Genomic DNA, 20,196 nt, shown 5'->3' with positions numbered 1-20,196 from the left:
TTTTTTTGGACATTGACAGGGAGCCGCGGGGTGTAATACCGATCAGGCAAAGCCTTTCATATTGTGTTAGGTTTCTAAGTAAACTGTCCCTATGGGGTGATATATTTAGTAGGTGTGTGAGCTGTGCATATTTGAGCCATCCCGAGAAAGCTCCGCCCGCCGTTTCTGTGAGTTGTGTGCGGGTCTTTAATTTGTTGTTAGATACCAGGTTAACAAATGGTGTTGTGTGTTCTCCTCCCGCCAGGTTAGGTTTCTCTGCCAATAAGCCCCCCACAAACTCTGCATTATATGATATTGGTGACATTGGGGAGATGGGGGACGAAATGCCTTTTATTTTGGAGCGGATCCTGTCCCAAGTTCTAAATAAATGGCCATAGAGCAGGGATTGCCCCACCACAGGGGGTCTGGCCGTGTTTTTAACCCAGCTAAGTGGGCCAATACTTGGTGTCTTTAAGAGGAAAGAGAGTCAATGGATGCCCAAGCCTTAGTGTTTGTTGTATTGTGCCATTCAATTACCCTCTGCATAACTACAGCCTGGTGGTATGCCAGTATTGACGGGACTCCCAGTCCTCCCTCTCCCAGTGGGGCTGTGATGAGTTTCCTGCTAATACGCGGTTTAATATTTCCCCAAATGAAGGAGTTTAGCATTATCTGTATTTGGCTTATGTAAGTATGGGGTAAGTGTATTGGTACAGTTTGTAATATATAGAGAATCTGCGGGAGGGCAGTCATCTTGACAGCCTGTATCCGGCCCCACCACGAGATTGGTTTATGTTGCCAATTGTCAAGTTCCTTTTTGAGTTTGTGCATGAGAGGAATGTAATTGTGCTTAAATAGTTTGTTGCATGTTGGCGTGAGCTGTATCCCTAAGTACTTTAGTTTGTCATGGTTAAGCTTATATGGGCAACAGAGGCGTAGGGCTTCGTAAGATTGTTTTTTTAAGTTAATGTTTAGGACTTCTGCGCATTAATAAGGAAATTTGTATGTGCACTAAAACGATCAAATTCTTCTAGTAAGTAAGTGATGTGCTTGGGGATGTCAAGAGTACAAGGACATCATCCGCGTAAAGGGTTAGCTTATAGGTGTTAGGGCCCAATGTTATGCCTGTTATTCTGGGGTTGCGTCGGATATGAGAGGCCAGCACCTCCATGGATATGGCAAAGAGGAGCGGGGACAGGGGACAACCCTGCCTCGTGCCGTTACCGATTCCAAAGCTATCAGATAGAACATCATTAGCCTTTATTTTCGCTGAAGGTTGGGTATATAAACTAAGGATTCTACTGGTCATTAGGTCGCCAAAGCAGACAGGCACGAGCGCAGAAACTGCCAGTCCAGCCGGTCGAAAGCTTTCTCCGCGTCAGTGGATATTAATATAGAAGGAGTTTCCGACCGGCTGGCGTGCTCTATTAGTTGGATTACCCTAATGGTGTTATCCCGCGCCTCCCTCCCTGGGATAAACCCCGTCTGGTCTACATGGATTATTTGAGGGAGAATTGAATTCAGGCGGGTTGCTAAAATTTTTGCATAAATCTTAATATCAGAATTGAGCAAAGATATAGGCCTATAATTCTCTACTTTTTGGGGGTCCCTATCCGCCTTTGGCAGGACTATGATATGAGCTTCTAAGTTACACTTGGGCCAAGATTGTTTTGTGTCTATTGCTGTAAACATGGATGTTAAGTGCGGGGCCAAGAGCTGTCTATAATTTTTGTAGTATAAGTTTGTAAACCCGTCAGGGCCAGGGCTTTTGCGTGGGGGAAGGGATTTTATTGCTAAGAGTACTTCTGAGGACGTGATGGGAGCTTCTAGTTTCTGCGATTGTTCTGCTGAGAGGGCCGGGAGGTCAGCCTCCGCTATGTATTGTTCTCGCGCCATAGGATTCGCTGCTAGTGGCGGTTGCGGCAGGTTATATAGTTTGCTATAATACGCTCTGAATTGTTCTACGATTTGGTGGCTGCCTAAGGCTTGGTGGCCGGCAGAGTCAGTTATGCTGTGTACATACGAGTTAAGCTTCTGCTCCCTAAGGGATCTCGCCAGGGAAGGCCCTATCTTATTGGAGTTGGCTAGATACATTTTCTTAAGGTATAGCGCTTTAGATTGGGCTTCTTTATATATTAGGCTATTTAGTTCGTTTCTGGCCTTTCTGAGCTCGTCTGTTATGGACCCATCCATCGGGGATACCCTGTGGCGTTGTTCCATCTCTCTGATCTTTTGTATCATACAGTTATAGGTTTCCCGGTACCGCTTAGTCAGACCTGCCTTATGTTTGATCATTTCCCCCCTAATGACACATTTGTGGGCTTCCCATAGTGTGTGCGGGGAAATATCTGGGGTGCTATTGAGAGCGAAATATTCTTTTATCCTTTCTGCTATATGTTTAGAAAAAAATGGTTTTTTTAACAGGGATTCGTCTAATCTCCATGTATAGGGGGTTAGGGGTTTATCAGACCAATTTAAGGTTGCTGACACTGCAGCGTGATCTGACCAACTAGTGGGCTCAATATCAGCGTCTTTCACTAAACTATAGGTGCTTTGATCTGTGAAGATGTAATCAATGCGCGAATAGCGCTTGTGAGGGTTAGAGAAGAAAGTATAGTTTCGCTGGCTCGGGTGCTTAACCCTCCATATATCTATCAGGGCAAGTTTATGAGTGAATGATCTGATGTCTTGGAGGGTTTTAATGGGGATGCTGCCTCGACCCTGGGAACAGTCTACTTCCGGCTCCAGTGCCACATTACAGTCGCCAGCTATAATTAATGATCCTTTCTGGACCTGCAGTATCTTGTTTGTTATCTTTTTTAAAAATTGAGCCCGTTTCAGGTTTGGGGCATATACATTGACCAAAGTAATTGGTCGGTTATATAGGAGGCCAATGAGGATAAGCCATCTACCACCAGTGTTCGCCTCCAAAGGGGACAGCTGTAACGGCAATGACCTATGGATCAGGATTCCCACTCCCCCCCCGTTTATCTGTTTGCGAAGCTAAATATGTAGTAGGGTAATCCCTATTTGTGAACCTGGGGGAGTTGTCCCTCGAAAAGTGTGTTTCCTGCACGAAAACCAAATCCGCTCTGGCCTTTTTAAAGCAAGAGAGCGCGACGGACCGCTTTGTGGGGGAATTCAGTCCCTTTGTGTTTTGAGAGACAAGTTTAATGCGGTGTTGTCCCGCGTGGAGGGTTCTCTGGTTTCCTAACGAAGCCATACTATTCTGCTATGTGAGTGGAGCATTAGACATGATTGTGGTCTGATGGGTGTGGTGGCTGAGTTACAGTGAAGTGTGGTGATTGAATGGATTACCTGACAGTGAACCGTTGTGTGGGGTCTGTGGCTCCGGCCAGGCCAGGGATGAGGGATATGGGGCGGAGAGTCCAAAGGGGAAGGGTTGAAAAGAGTATATCTGCAATGGCAAGATGCACAATTAACAAAAACCATACAAACATAAACATGTTTTAACTGTAAAACTTGAGCACTAACTAGAAGCATCCTATGCCTCTGGTGACTAACTAGAGGTTGAGGGGAATAAGTAACTGCTACACCTTGTGGTAGCAGGTCGGCAATATAGTCTTAGTTTCTTGGGACTAATGTTCCAGTTACCTTGTCTTAGATGTAGTAACATAGCCTTATGGCGTCATTTACATTTAACTGCATCAGTACCCCTATTGCATAAAACTAAGCCAAGTATTTATTTCTCTTTCTGGCATACTACACCCCCCAATGGCTATAAAAAACAGAACAACCTAACATTGTTTGAGCGTACATTTTGTATAACAACCAAACTTAAAGTATATAAGTAAAAACTATACTTTACATATTCCAGTAGTGTAAAAGGTAAGGAAAACGGTGAAAGTTCTTTCATGTCCTCCCTTCATAAGTCCAGTGAGGGACACGATAAAAGAGGGAGAAAGCCTCGCCAAACTGCGGGCCTGATGCGGCAAAATGCTACTGCCAGAAAAGTTCCACGAGTCAAGTGGTCACCTCCTGGTTATCAGGATTCTTTGCTGATGGTCTGTTTTTCCTCCTGTAGGGGACCTGAGTCCAATCCTGTCTCCGTGAGTTTGATGTGCGCTGTTCCTTTGGGCTCTCCTGAAGGGCTGGAAGGCTGGGTTTCGGAATTTTAAGGAGCGAGCAAAAGTCCTCCAGATCCTCCGCTGTCCTGTAAACCGCAGTGGTATTGACCTTCAACACTCTTAAAATAAAGGGGAAACCCCATCTATAGGGGATCCCGAGATCTCTTAGGTGTAGTGTGAGATACCTGGCCTCCCTTCTTTTACCCAGGGTCAGCTGGCTGAGGTCTGCATAAACTTGTAAGGTGCACCCATTATGTGAAATGGGGGATTTTTTTCTGGCAGCTGAAAGGATGTTCTTTGTCCCTAAAGCTTGTGAATTTAATTACAATGTCCCTAGGGGGGGCTGAATCTTTTGGGGGGGGTCTCAGAGCTCTGTGGTAGCGGTCTAGAGGGTATTCCACTGCCTCGTCATTGTCCATCAGGGTATTGAATAGGACTTGTAGATATGGGAGGAGTTCTGAGGTCTTGATGTGCTCAGGGACCCCCCTAATTCTGATGTTCTGACGCCGCCCCCTGTTATCCAGGTCTTCCACCTGGTCCTGCAGTTGACTTATGATAGTGGAGTGTTGTGTCACATGGCGGATCTGGTCGTCTAATATTCTGTCTGTGTGTTCCGCATCTTCCTCTATTTGAGCTATTCTGGAGCCAAATTTCACTAATCTCCCTCCTGACCTCAGATAGACTGGTTTTTATCATAGAGCTGACTTGTCCTATGAATTTATTAAAGTCCTCTTTTGAAGGGAGGGTCTGTAGGTCTGCTTTAGTTATTTTCTCTGGGGTCCCTTCATGTGCAAGGTCTGGGGGTGGAGATGGCACTTTCATGTTATCATCAGCTTGCTCAGTTGTAGCCAACTCCACCGCTTTGAAAAAGTTGTGTACTGTGGGGGTTACAGAGGAGCTGCTCTTACTCGTCTTGTCGGCCCTGGGGGCCCTTTTTGTTGCCATATTGAGAGAAAATTCTGCCCCTGTGTGAGAGCGCTGATGCGTAAGGGAGCAGCTGTAACTATACGCAATTTTGTCCCTGGTGAAAAAGGGTAAGTCTGTATATGAGGCTTCCTCTGCGAGTAATATGCTTTTCCTGTGGGGGTAACTGCTTGATGTACGTAAAGGCTCTTTAGTGGGGCACAGTCTAAGCAGGGATAGCGGATCTCATATAAGGTGGTATGTAGGTTGTACTTAGGCCATGTGGTTATTTATGCTGTAGCCAAGTGGGGTGCTTCACAAGCGGGTCTTATATCTCTTTATGCGGGCATAGTTTATGGTCTGTGAGGGGTTAGCCCATAACGCCTGCCACGCTGCGATGCATTGTTTCACTGCAGGCCGCCCCTTCTCACTTACCCTGCGAGTCCCGTGCTGTGCGATAACCCACTTCCACCTGGTCATCGGCTGATAGATGCAATCCTCTGTTGCACGATGAGGGGGGAATTGAGCTGATGTACTCCTGTGGCAGCCCTTAAAGCATGTGCGTGGGCTTACTGCTTAGGTACAATTAGGCCACAAAGAAGCCGCGGGAGGCCGCGCTGGGCTGTGGCTAAGTCCTCTGTTCTCCCGGGTCCTAACGGCAGTTACCGGGAGTGCTAGGAGGTGTCAGGGATCGAGTGCCGGTATTCTTTGCCCCAGACTCACATTTTCTTAGGGCTTATACTGCGATAGAGCCGACCTAACTTCGGAGCTCTAAACACCTGCGACCATTTTGGGCACTGGCTAGCTCCGCCCCTCAGTTTTGCTTATTTTTAAATAACATTGCTCTTATTTTCAGACTCCTAAGCAAGCCCCAAAGTTTTAGGAGAATACTGACAGATACCTACTCCAGCTTGCTTCTGTTTGTGTAAGGGGTCTTTTCATATGCAAAAGAAGGGGGGGGTCTTATTTCCCACTTGCACTGGGCTTACCAGCTATCTTTTCAACAGAGCTAAACTGGGAGCTTCTAAGTAAGCTTTTAAACGGTTTTATACTGGATTTTTATATCAGTATCTGTGCATATTATTCTTTATAGTAGTGTCTAAGTGCAGTTATATGAAAATTGATGACAGAGTTATAATAGCACTACATAAATAGAATAGGAATGCCTTATCTGGTTTTAATTGTCATTTACCTTCCGGCTAGAGTATGAAATTTATATACAGTGGAGTCAAAACAGAGAATTTTACAAAAAAAGATGCACTTGGATAGCATGTCTGTCTCCCCTTATATTATGGACATCATATTATGAGTGATAATGAGCTTGGTATTGGTTTAAAAAACATAACTTGTAATACAATTATAAATAACAAAATGTGTGAAGTTAAAAACACAAATAGGATTAAAACTTGCATGATCACAATTATGTGGAGGTATTGCAGGTGGTTAGGTGATCACTTTGGGAAGGTATCAGTGTAAACTGTACCAAAAAAAAAAAAATATCTTTCATGATTCAGATAAAGCATGGCATTTTAATCAACTTTCTAATTTACTCATATTATCAATTTTTCTTCGTTCTCTTGCAATCTTTATTTTACAAAACAGGAATGTTAATCTTAGCAGCCAGCCCATTTTAGATTCAGCACTACTATGGGTAGTGCTTGCTTATTGGAGGCTGACATTTACCCACCAATAAGCAAGCATAACCTAGGTTCTCAACCAAAAATGGGCAGGCTCCTATGCATCACATTCCTTTCTTTTTAAATAAAGATATCAAGAGAACGGAGAAAAAAAAAAACTTACACTAGAAATAAATTAGAAAGTTGCTTAAAATTGTATGTTCTATCTGAATCATGTAAGGAAAAAAAATGGGTTTAATGTCCCTTTAATAAATTTAGGATGAAGGGTTGATCAACATACAGCCTTTCACAGTTTTATCTGGATACTCTATCTTGGTAATAGTGTGGTGTAGCGTTCCCGTTGGGACAAAAAAATGGTTCTCGTTGGGCGTCAATTATATTGTTTACTGTTGAACAATTCTGTATGCACTTGTGTGGTATAAACCAGTTGGATTTAAATGTAGCGATCAAAGTGTCATATAAACACTGACAAAAAGACAGTGTGCACGCACTTCAGGAAAATAGAGTATGTATCATTATATGTTAATGTGCAACATTATGTCTGTTCATAGAGTGTTTCTAAACTAGTAAACTGAGTCTCTGAGTCGTGAATGTTGCACTATTGCTATTTAATTTTGAGTGGTTGAATTATTTTGCGTAAAACTCAAAATTGCGTAAATACAGTAAAAGACATTAAGCAATTAAAAGGTAAGGTAAAGTTAAGCCCACTAGTTAATGCTATCTTACATAGAATAAAAAATAAGCATAAGTTTCATTCATCGTTATTATCCTAATTACTTCTATTTCTACCTTACAAGTAATTGCCCAACACAAATCTTTCCTCTGCCCGCCATTTTGGAATAGTTAATTGACAGTGTAGATCTATATTAACATCCAATTAGCTTTTTCAGAATAAGCATTGCATCAATACTTTTGATCAATGAATACTTTGCATCGCCAGCAAGTTGCGCATGCGCAGACTAAATCTACTTCGTGAACGCGCTTTCACCTGACGTAGAGAGCGGGTGGGACCGCTCTCTGACATGAAAAAGAGAAACACAGAAGTGGCATAAGGGCGGAGTTGGCAAATAAACGGTAGGAAAAATAAACATTAGATTTTATCTATAGTATAGCATAAAAATAAAGTTAGTGACTACGTTGTTATTGAGTATTAGAATGCTTAGAGGCTTTCAATACCGCTAAAGTTTACCTTTACTTTAAGCTGACTTTTGGGCTCACAATATATTTTCAATATGCTCTATTGAACCGTTGCGCTATAAATATTAAATGCAACAAAAAAATATGTATTTTTTTACACTTTGTAATTAATAGTTTTGTAAATTTACCGTATCTGAGTATATGTAAACAAGCATAGACCGCTTAATTACATTTTAATTATGAGCAGCACTGTATATGCTTGCAATATGACTCGAGTAGATGATTTAAATAAAAGAGACAGTCTATAGTTGCTGCGGTGCTAATGTTGTGCGTTTGTCCAGATATTATCTTAAATGATGTCCAACACCTTATCTTTTTAAGTTAGCAATAGGATTCAATGCTAATACTTCAAATATTTTTTCCAAATCTGCACTTGGTAAAATTGTAAGGGTTAATATTTCACTTTATAGCGGAACACCATTACGGCAGTCACGGTATACTTTATTATTTTAAAGTGGAACCATACAAACAGGGTGATAAATACTTGATACAATAGAGCTAGAACTATTTGTGGTGTATTAAACTATGTAACGATGGAATCCATCTTTATTTAAAGCACATAACTTAAAGAATCATATCCCCGCGGTGTGGACATAGAACAAGCAATCAACGTGTCAGAGCCTGCCTATATACACGCAAGCAGCCATTACTGCAGATCAAGCCAAGAGAAAATGTGCACTAATATAACGGAAGTAACTATAAACTGATTTAGTCACTTATTTCATTCACTCCCAACAGATTACTAGTAGACACAGTGGTGCATAGCGACAAAGTATGATATTGATTTTGTGCCAACAAGTAAAAAAAATAAACAGATCTGGAACATATTAGGAGCCCAAAAGTCAACTAATAAAGGCTTTAAAGGATATCAATGTGATAAAACTCAAGTGGTTCAAATAATATCTGTTCAAAATTATTTTGTGATAAACCCATGTGATTATATTTCACCTAGATATATTTACGCCAAGTATAGCTACTAAACGATACTACATCATTTAAAGGTTGAAGTATACATATATGGTGAAGTGTATACCAATTTATGTTGAGACTTAACCAAAGTAAATAAGGATCAGTATACTATATTCAATCACGCTCTGGTGAAATCAACTGATACTGAGGGCAAAGCAAACAATAAGATCTCATCACATTTGCACTTGTAAACATAATTTATGTGAATTATTCAAAAACCACTTGAACAACGCAGGGATCTGTGCTTACTCAATATTTCCCTATATCCATAATTTAAGATAATATCTGGACAAACGCACAACATCAGCACCGCAGCAACTATAGACGGTCTCTTATATTTAAATAATCTACTCGAGTTATATTGTGAGCGTATACAGTGCTGCTCATTAAAATGTAATAGCAGTCTATGCTTGCTTACACATACTCGGATATGGGAAATATACAAAACTATTACAATGGGCAAAAAAATACATATTTTTTTTGCATTTAATATTCATAGTGCAACGGTTCAATAGAGCACATTGAAAATATATTGTGAGCCCAAGAGTCAGCTTAAAGGGACACTCAAGTCAAAATAAACTTCATGATTCAGATACAGCATGCAATTTTTTTTTTTTTTTTTAATAGTTTTTTTATTGAGGAACAATGAAAAAACTTTAACAGCGAGAACAAAACATATGTGTAGGAGTTACACAGGCTAAACAGTTGTATAGCACAATTTTCGTTAGGACATAGGATTTTAGTAACATCATGTAACAATTATATTAGTATATATGGCATACTATAAAAAAAAACAAAAAAAAACAAGGTACTGTTCATCGCGAGGCAAAGGCATATATACATACATTATTTCCTCATTTTTCTTTTCGTATATATATTAGATACATATGTATATGAGAGAATATAGAAACAAACGTTAAACTAGTATCTTACACTCTGAACAACCAGCGCAACCTAGATCGATTGAATATCTCCTCACAATAGGTTCGTATCCCACTTGACACTATATGCAGTTTATCAATCAAGGAGAGTGAGTATACATGTTTGAATAAAATTGGCATGTTTGTATAGAGAAATGCTAAATGCTTGGGTGTTTAAGGGTAATAAGGGGCAGAGGGGAAGGGGGCACAGGGAAAGAAGAAGAGGAGGAGGTTAGGAAATAGGAGAAGGAGAGAGAAAAAAAAAAAAATAGGGAAAAACCCCTATAGAGAGAGGGAGGGTTTACACCCATAGAGTTCATGTAAGTGATCTTGTACTATATGTTTCCCCGATGTCTACGAGGCCTGCGCCTCTTTCCATTTATTCCAAATCTCAAGGTATAGTTCTAGTTTGTTAGACTGTCTAAATGCAAACTCTTCCATCTGTCTAATATGATCAATTATAGCAAATATTTTCTTGGGTGTAGGAGAGGAAGTTTGTTTCCAATCCCTGGCAATAGCCAGTTTAGTAGCCATCAGGACATATATGGTGAGATGTTTGTCAGCATCAGACATAGTTGGAAGTTGGTGATGCAGGTGGCCCACTGAAGGGGTTGAGGTCAATGATATGCCTAGCATCCTAAGAGCGTCAAATACAAATCCCCAGATACCCCCAATTATAGGGCAATCCCACCAAATGTGGACCTGCGTACCTAAGCAACCGCAATTCCGCCAACATAGGGGGGAGGTCTATCGATAATATTTATTCAGTGTGACCGGCACAAGGTGCCACCTGGTGGTTATTTTGTAATAAAGCTCCCATAAAGTTGCGCTATGTAAAATTTTCCTAGCACTGGTGAGCTCGTTGAGCCATATTGTGGTCTCAATATTAATGTTGAGTTCCTTTTCCCAAGCTTTGTACTGACTATGCTTAGCTGGTTGTAAGGGCGCCACCATTAAATTATAGTGGAATGAAAGAGAGCCTTTAAGTAGCTTGCCCAGACTCCATCTCTGTTCCCATCTAGTGGGAGGTCTTGTGGATTGACCCGATAGCCCCCAAGCCCTGAGGATGCTTGCCAGTCTAATAAATTCAAAGTTCAGATATGAGGGTATGGAGAGCTTAGTCTTTACCTCTTCGAAAGATAATAGAGAGTCCCCATTATATAAAGACGCGATAGGCTCATTAGCAGCCTCAGACCAGCTACCCACATGTGTCTCAGGCATGGAAATTAGAATATTTCGTATCTTATAAAGGGGGGAGGGGTGTGGAGCAATAGACTCCATGTTTTTTCTGTTATCCCAATGTACCAGGGTGTTCAGAATAAGGGGATGATCAATCCGCAGAGTTTTACGAACATGTGCCGGGATCCAAGGTAGGTCAGAAAGTAGAACAGCTCCAGGGAGGAGGGATTGCTCCACCTACAGCATGCAATTTTAAACAACTTTCCAATTTACTTCCATTAACAAAATGTGCACAGACTTTTTATATTTATACTTTTTGAGTCACCAACTCTTACTGAGCATGTGCAAGAATTCAAAGCATATACGTATATACATTTGTGATTGGCTGATGACTGTCACATGATACAGGGGGAGTGGAAATAGACATAACTTTGCAATTTATTTAACAAAAATCTACTACTCATTTGAAGTTCAGACTAAGTGCTATTGCATTGTCTTATCATGCATTTGTTGATTATGCAAATCTACAGTGTTGACTGGTCCTTTAAAGGGATACTGAACCCAAATTGTTTCTATTATTCAGAAAGAGCATGCAATTTTAAGTAACTTTCTAATTTACTCCTATTAATTTTTCTTTGTTATCTTGGTATCTTCATTTGAAAAAGCAGGGATGTAAGCTTACGAGCCGGCCCTTTTTTGGTTCAGCAACCTGGATAGCGCTTGCTGATTGGTAGGTACATTTAGGCACCAATCAGCAAGCTGTACCCAGGTGCTGAACCAAAGATGGGCCGACTCGTAAGCTTACATCCCTGCTTTTTCAAATAAAGATACCAACAAAGCGAAGAAAAATTAATAGGAGTAAATTAGAAAGTTGCCTGCTGTATCTGAATAATGAAAATAAAAAAAAAAAAATAGGCTCAGTCTCCCTTTAATGTCTTTTACTGTATTTACGCAATTTTGAGTTTTACGCAAAAAGAATTTCAACCACTCAAAATTAATCAGCAATATTGCAACATTCACGACTCAGAAACTCAGTTTACTAGTTTAGAAACACTCTATGAACAGACAATGTTGCACATTAACATATAATAATACATACTCTATTTGCCTGAAGTGTGTGCACTGTCTTTACGTCAGCGTTTGAGACACTTTGATCTCTACATTCAAATCCAACTGGTTTATACCATACAAGTGCATACCGAATTGTTCAACAATAAACAATATAATTGACGCTCAACCAGAACAATTTTTTGGTCCCAACGGGAACACTACACCACACTATTACCAAGATAGAGTATCCAGATAAAACTGTGAAAGGCTGTATTGTTGATCAACCCTTCATCCTAAATTTATTAAGTTTCAGGAATCACAGTTTATCCCATAGTCACTCAGTTTTGGGAAATTACACGGATATCTTCCCAAAGTGATCACCTAACCACCTGCAATGGCTCCACATAAATTGTGATCATGCAAGTTTTAATCCTATTTGTGTTTTTAACTTCACACATTTTATTTTATTATTTATAATTGAATTAAAAGTTATGTTTTAAACCAATACTAATCTCATTATCCCTCATAATATGATGTCCATAATATAAGGGGAGACAGAAGTGCTATCCAAGTGCATCTTTTTAAGTCAAATTCTCTGTTTTGACTCCACTGAATAAATATGAAAATTGGTGTATACTGTCCCTTTAACCCCTTAATGACCGACGACGTACGTCCTCTAAAAAAATACAGTTAACGACCGAGCGGTGGATCCTGATCGCTTCCAGCCGCTTTCCGGTTATTGCAGTGATGCCTCGATATAGACTCTGTGGCCCTCTCTGTACCGGACATCAATCGCCGGTATCGGTGGGTGGGAACCGACGTGAGAGGCGGGTGGACAGCCATCGATGGGCCCTATGACGTTGAGGGGGTGGGATCGTGGGAACCGCTACACTACGGCAAATTTGTTGTTTACAGTGGGAAAAAGGGGGGGGGGGGGGTAAGGCAAGTTTTTTTTATTTTTTATTATTATAAACGATCAGGCAGGGGGTAGGAAGCTACACTATAGAAAAAACATAACAAAAAAAACCCCAGCTCCCAGTACCCAAGATGGTTCCCAATAAGGCAGAGGGGGTGGTTGGAGAGCTGTTTGGGGGCTAAGGGGGGACCCTACAGAGCAGCATATGTAAATATGCAAAAAAAATTAAAATAAAGTCAAAGATACTTTTTTATTTTAGTACTGGCAGACTTTCTGCCAGTACTTAAGATGGCGGGGAGGGAAGGGAGCCGTTTGGGAGGGATCGGGGGTGCGATGTGTCAGGTGGGAGGCTGATCTCTACACTAAAGCTAAAAATAACGCTGCAACCTCCCTACAAGCTACCCAATTAACCCCTAATTACCAAAAAGCAATGCCAAAGCCATATATGTCTGCTATTTCTGAACAAAGGGGATCCCAGAGAAGCATTTACAACCATTGGTGCCATAATTGCACACGTTGTTTGTAAATAATTTCAGTGAGAAACCTAAAGTTTGTGAAAAAGTGAACAATTTTTTTTTTTATTTGATCGCATTTGGCAGTGAAATGGTGGCATGAAATATACCAAAATGGGCCTAGATCAATACTTTGGGTTGTCTACTACACTAAAGCTAAAATTAACCCCACAAACTCCCTACAAGCTCTCTAATTAACCCCTTCACTGCTGGGCATAATACACGTGTGGTGCGCAGCAGCATTTAGCAGAATTCTAATTACTAAAATGCAACGCCAAATCCATATATGTCTGCTATTGCTGAACAAAGGGGATCCCAGAGAAGCATTTACAAACCATCAGTGCCATAAATGCACAACCTGTTTGTAAATAATTTCAGTGAGAAACCTAAAGTTGTGAAAACATTTACGTTTTTTTAATTTGATCACATTTGGCGGTGAAATGGTGGCATGAAATATACCAAAATGGGCCTAGATCAATACTTGGGGTTGTCTACTACACTAAAGCTAAAATTAACCATAGAAGCTCCCTAATTAACCCCTTCACTGCTGGGCATAATACACGTGTGGTGCACAGTGGCATTTAGCGGCCTTCTAATTACCAAAAAGCAATGCCAAAGCCATATATATCTGCTATTTCTGAACAAAGGGGATCCCAGAGAAGCATTTACAACCATTTACGCCATAATTGCACAAGTTGTTTGTAAATAATTTCAGTGAGAAACCTAAAGTTTGTGAAAAAAATTTGTGAAAAAGGGAACAATTTTTTTTATTTGATCGCATTTGGCAGTGAAAGGGTGACACATACATACACCAATGGGTAAAACAGAAACACTAACCCCTGTAGTCAGAGACACTAGTGAGGCATCATGTCACACTTACATGATATCAGTGCAGGCAGTGGCAGGTCAACGTTTTTTTTTTGTTTTTTTTTTAAGCTGGGCCCCCACCCTCAGGGGCCCAGTCGCAGTTGCGACCCCTGCACCCCCTGTACTTTTGCCCCACCCACACCTATAACTACAAGGATTTCACCTTGTTGGGTACCTAATTCTTAACCCAAGAATAGGAGAACAGATACTGTCATAACTTTCAGTTAGAGGCACTATGCCTGGTCTTTCAAGAAATGCATCACATGCAAGGTGTTCAGTGAGCACTACTCATTTCCTAGCACTCTCCAATCATACTGACAACTAAACCTCATGTAAGCCTGCACCGTAAGGTCTCACAAGCTGCAAATGCTGCTTGATAAATGAAAAAAGAAGCTAATATATAAGTAAATTGCATATATGGGAAGTGAAACTAAAGCTACACTCTAAGCAAATCTAGAATTGTGAACGGCGACATGCTAAAACTGGATTCTCTGTAGGTACAACTAGTACAAAAATAAGATATACTAAAGACTAATAATTCCCAACCTCACATAGCACACTTGGAAGATGAAAGAAATTGCATGAAATACCACATTTACAGACATAATATACTTGAATTGATGCACTTATGCAAAAAGTATCAGTTCTTATGACTAGTTAATTGCAAATGCATTAGTGTTCTCCACAGAAAATGTTGTGAGCTGGATGGCAATATGAAAGTAGCCGGGTGGCGGCAGTGTAATATTTTCTATTATATCATAATTTTCAGCTATCCAAAGCAGAGATTAATTTAACATAAAATTATTTAAAGCGATAGTCTACTCCAGATGTTTAATTGTTTAAAAAGATAATCCCTTTATTACCCATTTCCCAGGTTCGCATAACCAACACGGTTATAATAATAATAATAATATTATACTTTTTATCTATGTGATTACCTTGTATCTAAGCCTCTGCAGACTGTCCCCTTATTTCAGGTCTTTTGACAGACTTGCATTTTAGCCAACCAATGCTGACTCCTAGGTAACTCCACGGGAGTGAGCACAATGTTATCATATGTCTCACGTGAACTAGCACTGTCTAGCTGTAAAAAACTGTCAAAATGCCTGAGATAACAGGTGGCCTTCAAGGCTTAGAAATTAGCATATGAGTCTATCGAGGTTTAGCTTTCAACAAAGAATACCAAGAGAACAAAACAAATTTGATGAAAAAAAGTAAAATGGAAAGTTGTTTAAAATAGCATGCCCTAGCTGAATCATGAAAGTTTAATGTTTAACTAGACTGTCTCTAATGATAATTTGAACATTTTTAATACTGGCTAATTTTATCTTAATATCGGCTAAAATTTTAGCCGGGTTGTCAGTAAAAATCAGCTGGGTGGTGCACCCGCTAAAAAGGTCCTGTGAAGAACACTGCATTACATTACTGGTGAGAACTGCGTATGTGCACAATAACCCCCCAAAAATTATTTCATGATTCAGATAGAGCATGCCATTTAAACAACTTTCTAATTTACTTCTATTATTAATTTCTTTGTTCTATTGGTATCTTTTGTTGAAAAGCAGTGACTTATACTTAAAGAGCCGGTGTTCTGTTGAGAACTCCAATTCATCGAGAACTTCAATATGATGTCACTTCCAGCTGCAAATTACACTAATTGCCTCCATTGCGCATGCGAGCCCGCACCCGAGATCTTTCATCTGAAAAGAGGCGAACCCTTGGGGAGAACTTATCGAATTCTTCAATAAAAGCCAGTGCACATGCGGAATATTTTATGACGCTAAAAAAAAGCCAGACCCTTGAGAACAACAGAGTGCTCCAAGAACAGCCTGTGTGCGCATTTTCTTAGAAATCTGACACATAATGTGTAAACACCGGGTACGTCCGTTTCTCACGAGCTTTACCCTCAGGCCAAGCTAAGTTTTCGCTTGTTACAATATTCATCTGCGATAGCTGAGCGCACACAATATTTATTGTTATATTATCAACAGTTATTTCCTTTTTAATGCAGAAGAATACAATTTTAATAAAACATATTGTAAAACAGTAAAAACACAGCAAGTATCAATTGTATTTGATTTCCTTATTGTAATTGTGTGTAATTTGAGTAAAATTAGCTCAAAACATGGACGTTTGCAAAAACGAAGTAGCTTAGAGAAATAACCAAATCACTGATAATAAATATTGTGTGTGCTCAGAAGTTTTGCAGCAGAATAAAGTAACAAGCTCGGCCTGAGGGTAAAGCTCGTGAGAAACAGTCGGACCCGGTGTTTACACATTATGTGTCAGATTTCGAAGAAAAGGCCCACATGCACGCAGGCTTGGAGCACTCGATAAGTTATTCTCAAGGGTCTGGCTTTTTTTAGCGTCAAAATATTCTGCATGCGCACTGGCTTTTATTGGAGAATTAGATAAGTTCTCCCCAAGGGTCCGCCTCTTTTCAGATGAAAAATATCGGGTGTGCGCTCACATGAACAATGGAGGCAATTAGTGTAATCTGCAGCCGGAAGTGACGTCATATTGGAGTTCTCGACAGAACACCGGCCCATTTCTGGAGCACTATATGTTTTTGAAAGAATGTTATCCATTTGCCAGAGCACTAGATAGAAGCACTATTTCCTGTTATGTAGTGCTACAGCTGCCTGCCTACCTAGTTATCTCTTCATGGGAACGGAGCCAATTTCATAATAGAAGAAAATTGGAAACTTTAAATGGTATACTCTGTCTGAAACACAAAAGAAAATGTTTGGGTTTCATATCCTTTTAAGGCATAGCATACTGGTTAAAAACTTCAGCTATAAACAAACAACATCATAGGGCATGTCAATGTACAATGTAAATGTTCTTATTTAAATGATAATGTTAAAACCGTAAGTAAAAGACTACAACGTCAAAGTACAATAATTTAAAAGTAATTTAGCTCATCTTGACATTGAAATCAAAGTTAGTAGTTTTTTTTAGATACTGAAAATTCCAAGTCTCAAACTACCATACAAAAAAAACAAAAAACAACATTAAACTTAAAGGGACATGAAACCTAATTTTTTTTGCTTTTGTGATTTAGAAAGAACATGCAATTTTAAACAACTTTCCAATTTACTTCTATTATCTAATTTGCTTCATTCTCTTGATATCATTTGTTAAAAACTTATCTAAATAAGCTCAGTAGCTGCTGAATGGTGGCTGCACATAGATGCCTCATGTGATTGGCTCACCCATGTGCATTGTTATTACTTCAACAAAGGATATCTAAAAAAAATGAAGAAAATTAGATAATATAGGTAAATTGGAATGTTGTTTAAAATTGTATTCTTTATCCGACTCATGAAAAAAAACATTTTGAGTTTCATGTCCCTTTAACTTGACTGGGGCTAATAAAGATATAAACAAGTCAAGTAGTACTTGAAATGCTCTTATTATTGCTAATGGATTGTTCAGCGTTAAAGGGATATTCCAGCAAAAATTGGAAACCACATGGGTGCATTTTGGTATTAAACAGAAGCAATTTTGTAATATATATGCATTAGCAAAAATGCTTCTAAAAAAAAAAAAAAACTATAGCTGTTTCAAAAGAGTATTTAAGTATGCACCGTGCACCAGCATTTTAAACAAAGCACTTGCACCATCTGGTAATGACTCAATTCGTTAATTGCTGACATGATACAAGCCCCACTGGTGATCTGAGCAGCTGCATTATTTAAAATGTGCAGTGACAATATCTAGCTATGCTTCACGTGCAGAGAAAAATGTTAACGCTAAAACAGTGATAACTCTTACTATAAGCATTTTTGCCAATACATCTATATTGCAAATATGTTTCTATTAAAAGATGCAGGGACGAAACTACAGGGGGTGCAGAGGTCGCAATTGTGACTGGGCCCCCAAGGGTGGGGGCCCAGCTTAAAAAAATAAAAACTTTGACTGTGTGTGTATTTATGCATGTATGTGTGTGGAACCAGCAAATTACAGACCTTGTTACTACAGCATGGGGGGGGGGGAGGCAGGGGGTAAACAGTCAGTCTATACAGTACCACTATATACAGTACGGGGGGGCTGGATCATGTCACAGACTACTGTGGTCACTTTATAAAGTACTGGGGCGGGTAGGGTCAGGCCAGCCATCTCACAGACTGTGTCGCTGACTCACTATATACAGTACTGGTGGGTTAAACAGTGTCACTATATACAGTAATGGGGGGTCAGACCATCTCACAGACTGGGGGCACAGGGTACCTCCTTTTGTAGACATGATTCACATGTACTTTCTGTGTTAAAAGTAAAAAAAAAAAAAAATATATATATATATATATATGTATCAAATTCACTTTTTTTTTTTGGGGGGGGGGGGTCTTCTTAGATTCTTGCACCTGGGTCCTGTGGTTTCTAGTTACGCCTCTGAAAAGATGAAATAAATCTAAGTGCATTTATATGTTGACTGGAATGTCCCTTTAAAGCAGAAAGACTAATATGCTAAAGACTGATTTGACCTTTCAGTTCCCTTGTAAAAATATGAAAATGTAACCAACATAGTGAAGTAATAACACAGAACCATGCTCAGATTTGTGTGCAGTGCTACATGAGGATGCCCCTGCTAGTGTGTGACAGTTCCCTGCAGTTAAGCTGGTGGCCTTTTGTTTTCTAGCACCGAGTCCCTTTGTTTATTTTATCCCCATTGGCTGGAGCAAGCACAGCAGCTGCAGTACTGGGGGCATCTTAGCTTTCAGTGTAATATACTGCAAATGTTTGTGTACAAATCACTGCACAGCTTATTATGTTGTGTGATATCAGTTTACCACGCATGTGTTTTAACTCCTTGCCGCCAGAGAGATGTATGGCCCTCACCGGCACCCAAGAGATTGAATGTATAACGTCAGGGTTAGTAACTCACACACAGCTCACTTTGTACTCATTGACCCCGTATGCCGTACCAGCTAATATTACCTGTGCTCCTCCTGACCCTGGGAGCCGCAGTCAGTGCAATGGAAGCCGTTCAGATCCCACGGTCACACCATAACTCCTCCTACCGCAGACGCACTGTTCCCCACTACCAATCCGAGTTGCTAATCACCCTCCCCACGCTGGTTTGACGCAATCAGATAGACTCGGCCTTCACCAGCTCACTGGCCTGGAGGGGAGGTGAACACTGCGGCAGCTGCAGCGGGGAGGAGCCGTGAGACCCGGGGAGGTGCTGCACTAATGGGTTGTGTACTGGTTGCTATGAGAATATGCCGAAGTCTGCACTGCTGCAGAGAAGTGTATTTAGAAAAGTGCACAAGGATGAAGTTGGCTTCTTTTTAGCTGATGTTGGCTTCTTATTGGGCAACTGATTACAATCTGCCAACAAAAGCTGTATAAACAAAATCTCTACAATTATTTTTATTTTAAAAATAGACTTTCACAAAACCTAAACAAGCTTACATTTTATACAAAAACATGATATATTGCAGTAAACAGATCAACATGGCACAATTTTGGTTATGTTTTAAATAAGTGATTTGTATATTGAAAGGGTTAAATTCCTTTGGGCCACTGATTTATGTACTATACAGGGTGTGAGTCCCTTCACAAAATCCACATGTTTTCAGACTGGCCCAACGGTTTCTATTGCAAACAAACGGGTGCCAACCTTGTCACTTCATATATTTTAACTTTTATGAATAAATAACTGGTATTTTGAAAGGGTTAAAATCCTTTGGGCCACTTATTTCTGTGTGGATATATACAGGTGCTGAGCCCCTTTATAGGATAGACATGTTCTTAGACTGGCCCAGCCCAATGCTATTTATGGCAAACTGGTGCCAACCTTGCCACATCATATATTTTACATTCTCTAAATAACTAACTGGTATTTTAAAAGGGTTAAAATCCTTTGTCCCGGGGGGGCGGAGCTAGCCTGAGCTGTGAGCGGTCGCATGTTTACAGAGCTCCTGCATACTTATTCTCAAAAACGGATTAAAAGTCACTTTTTTCCCAAACCTT

General features: G+C 40.1%; 1 protein-coding gene across 1 annotated transcript in view; it reads right to left on the bottom strand.

Moving 5' to 3' along the window:
* The window catches only part of SMIM13 (small integral membrane protein 13), a 106,946-nt gene extending 87,603 nt beyond the window's left edge, over positions 1–19,343 (bottom strand). The window contains exon 1 of the mRNA XM_053714744.1: positions 19,159–19,343. The gene's annotated coding sequence lies outside the window, so the exon portion shown is untranslated. The remainder of the gene's footprint in view (positions 1–19,158) is intronic.
* Positions 19,344–20,196: the final 853 nt, after the last annotated feature.

Source organism: Bombina bombina, chromosome 5, assembly GCF_027579735.1.
Source record: "Bombina bombina isolate aBomBom1 chromosome 5, aBomBom1.pri, whole genome shotgun sequence".
Taxonomy (NCBI): Eukaryota; Metazoa; Chordata; class Amphibia; order Anura; family Bombinatoridae; genus Bombina; species Bombina bombina.
This window is presented reverse-complemented; position numbering and strand designations above follow the sequence as displayed.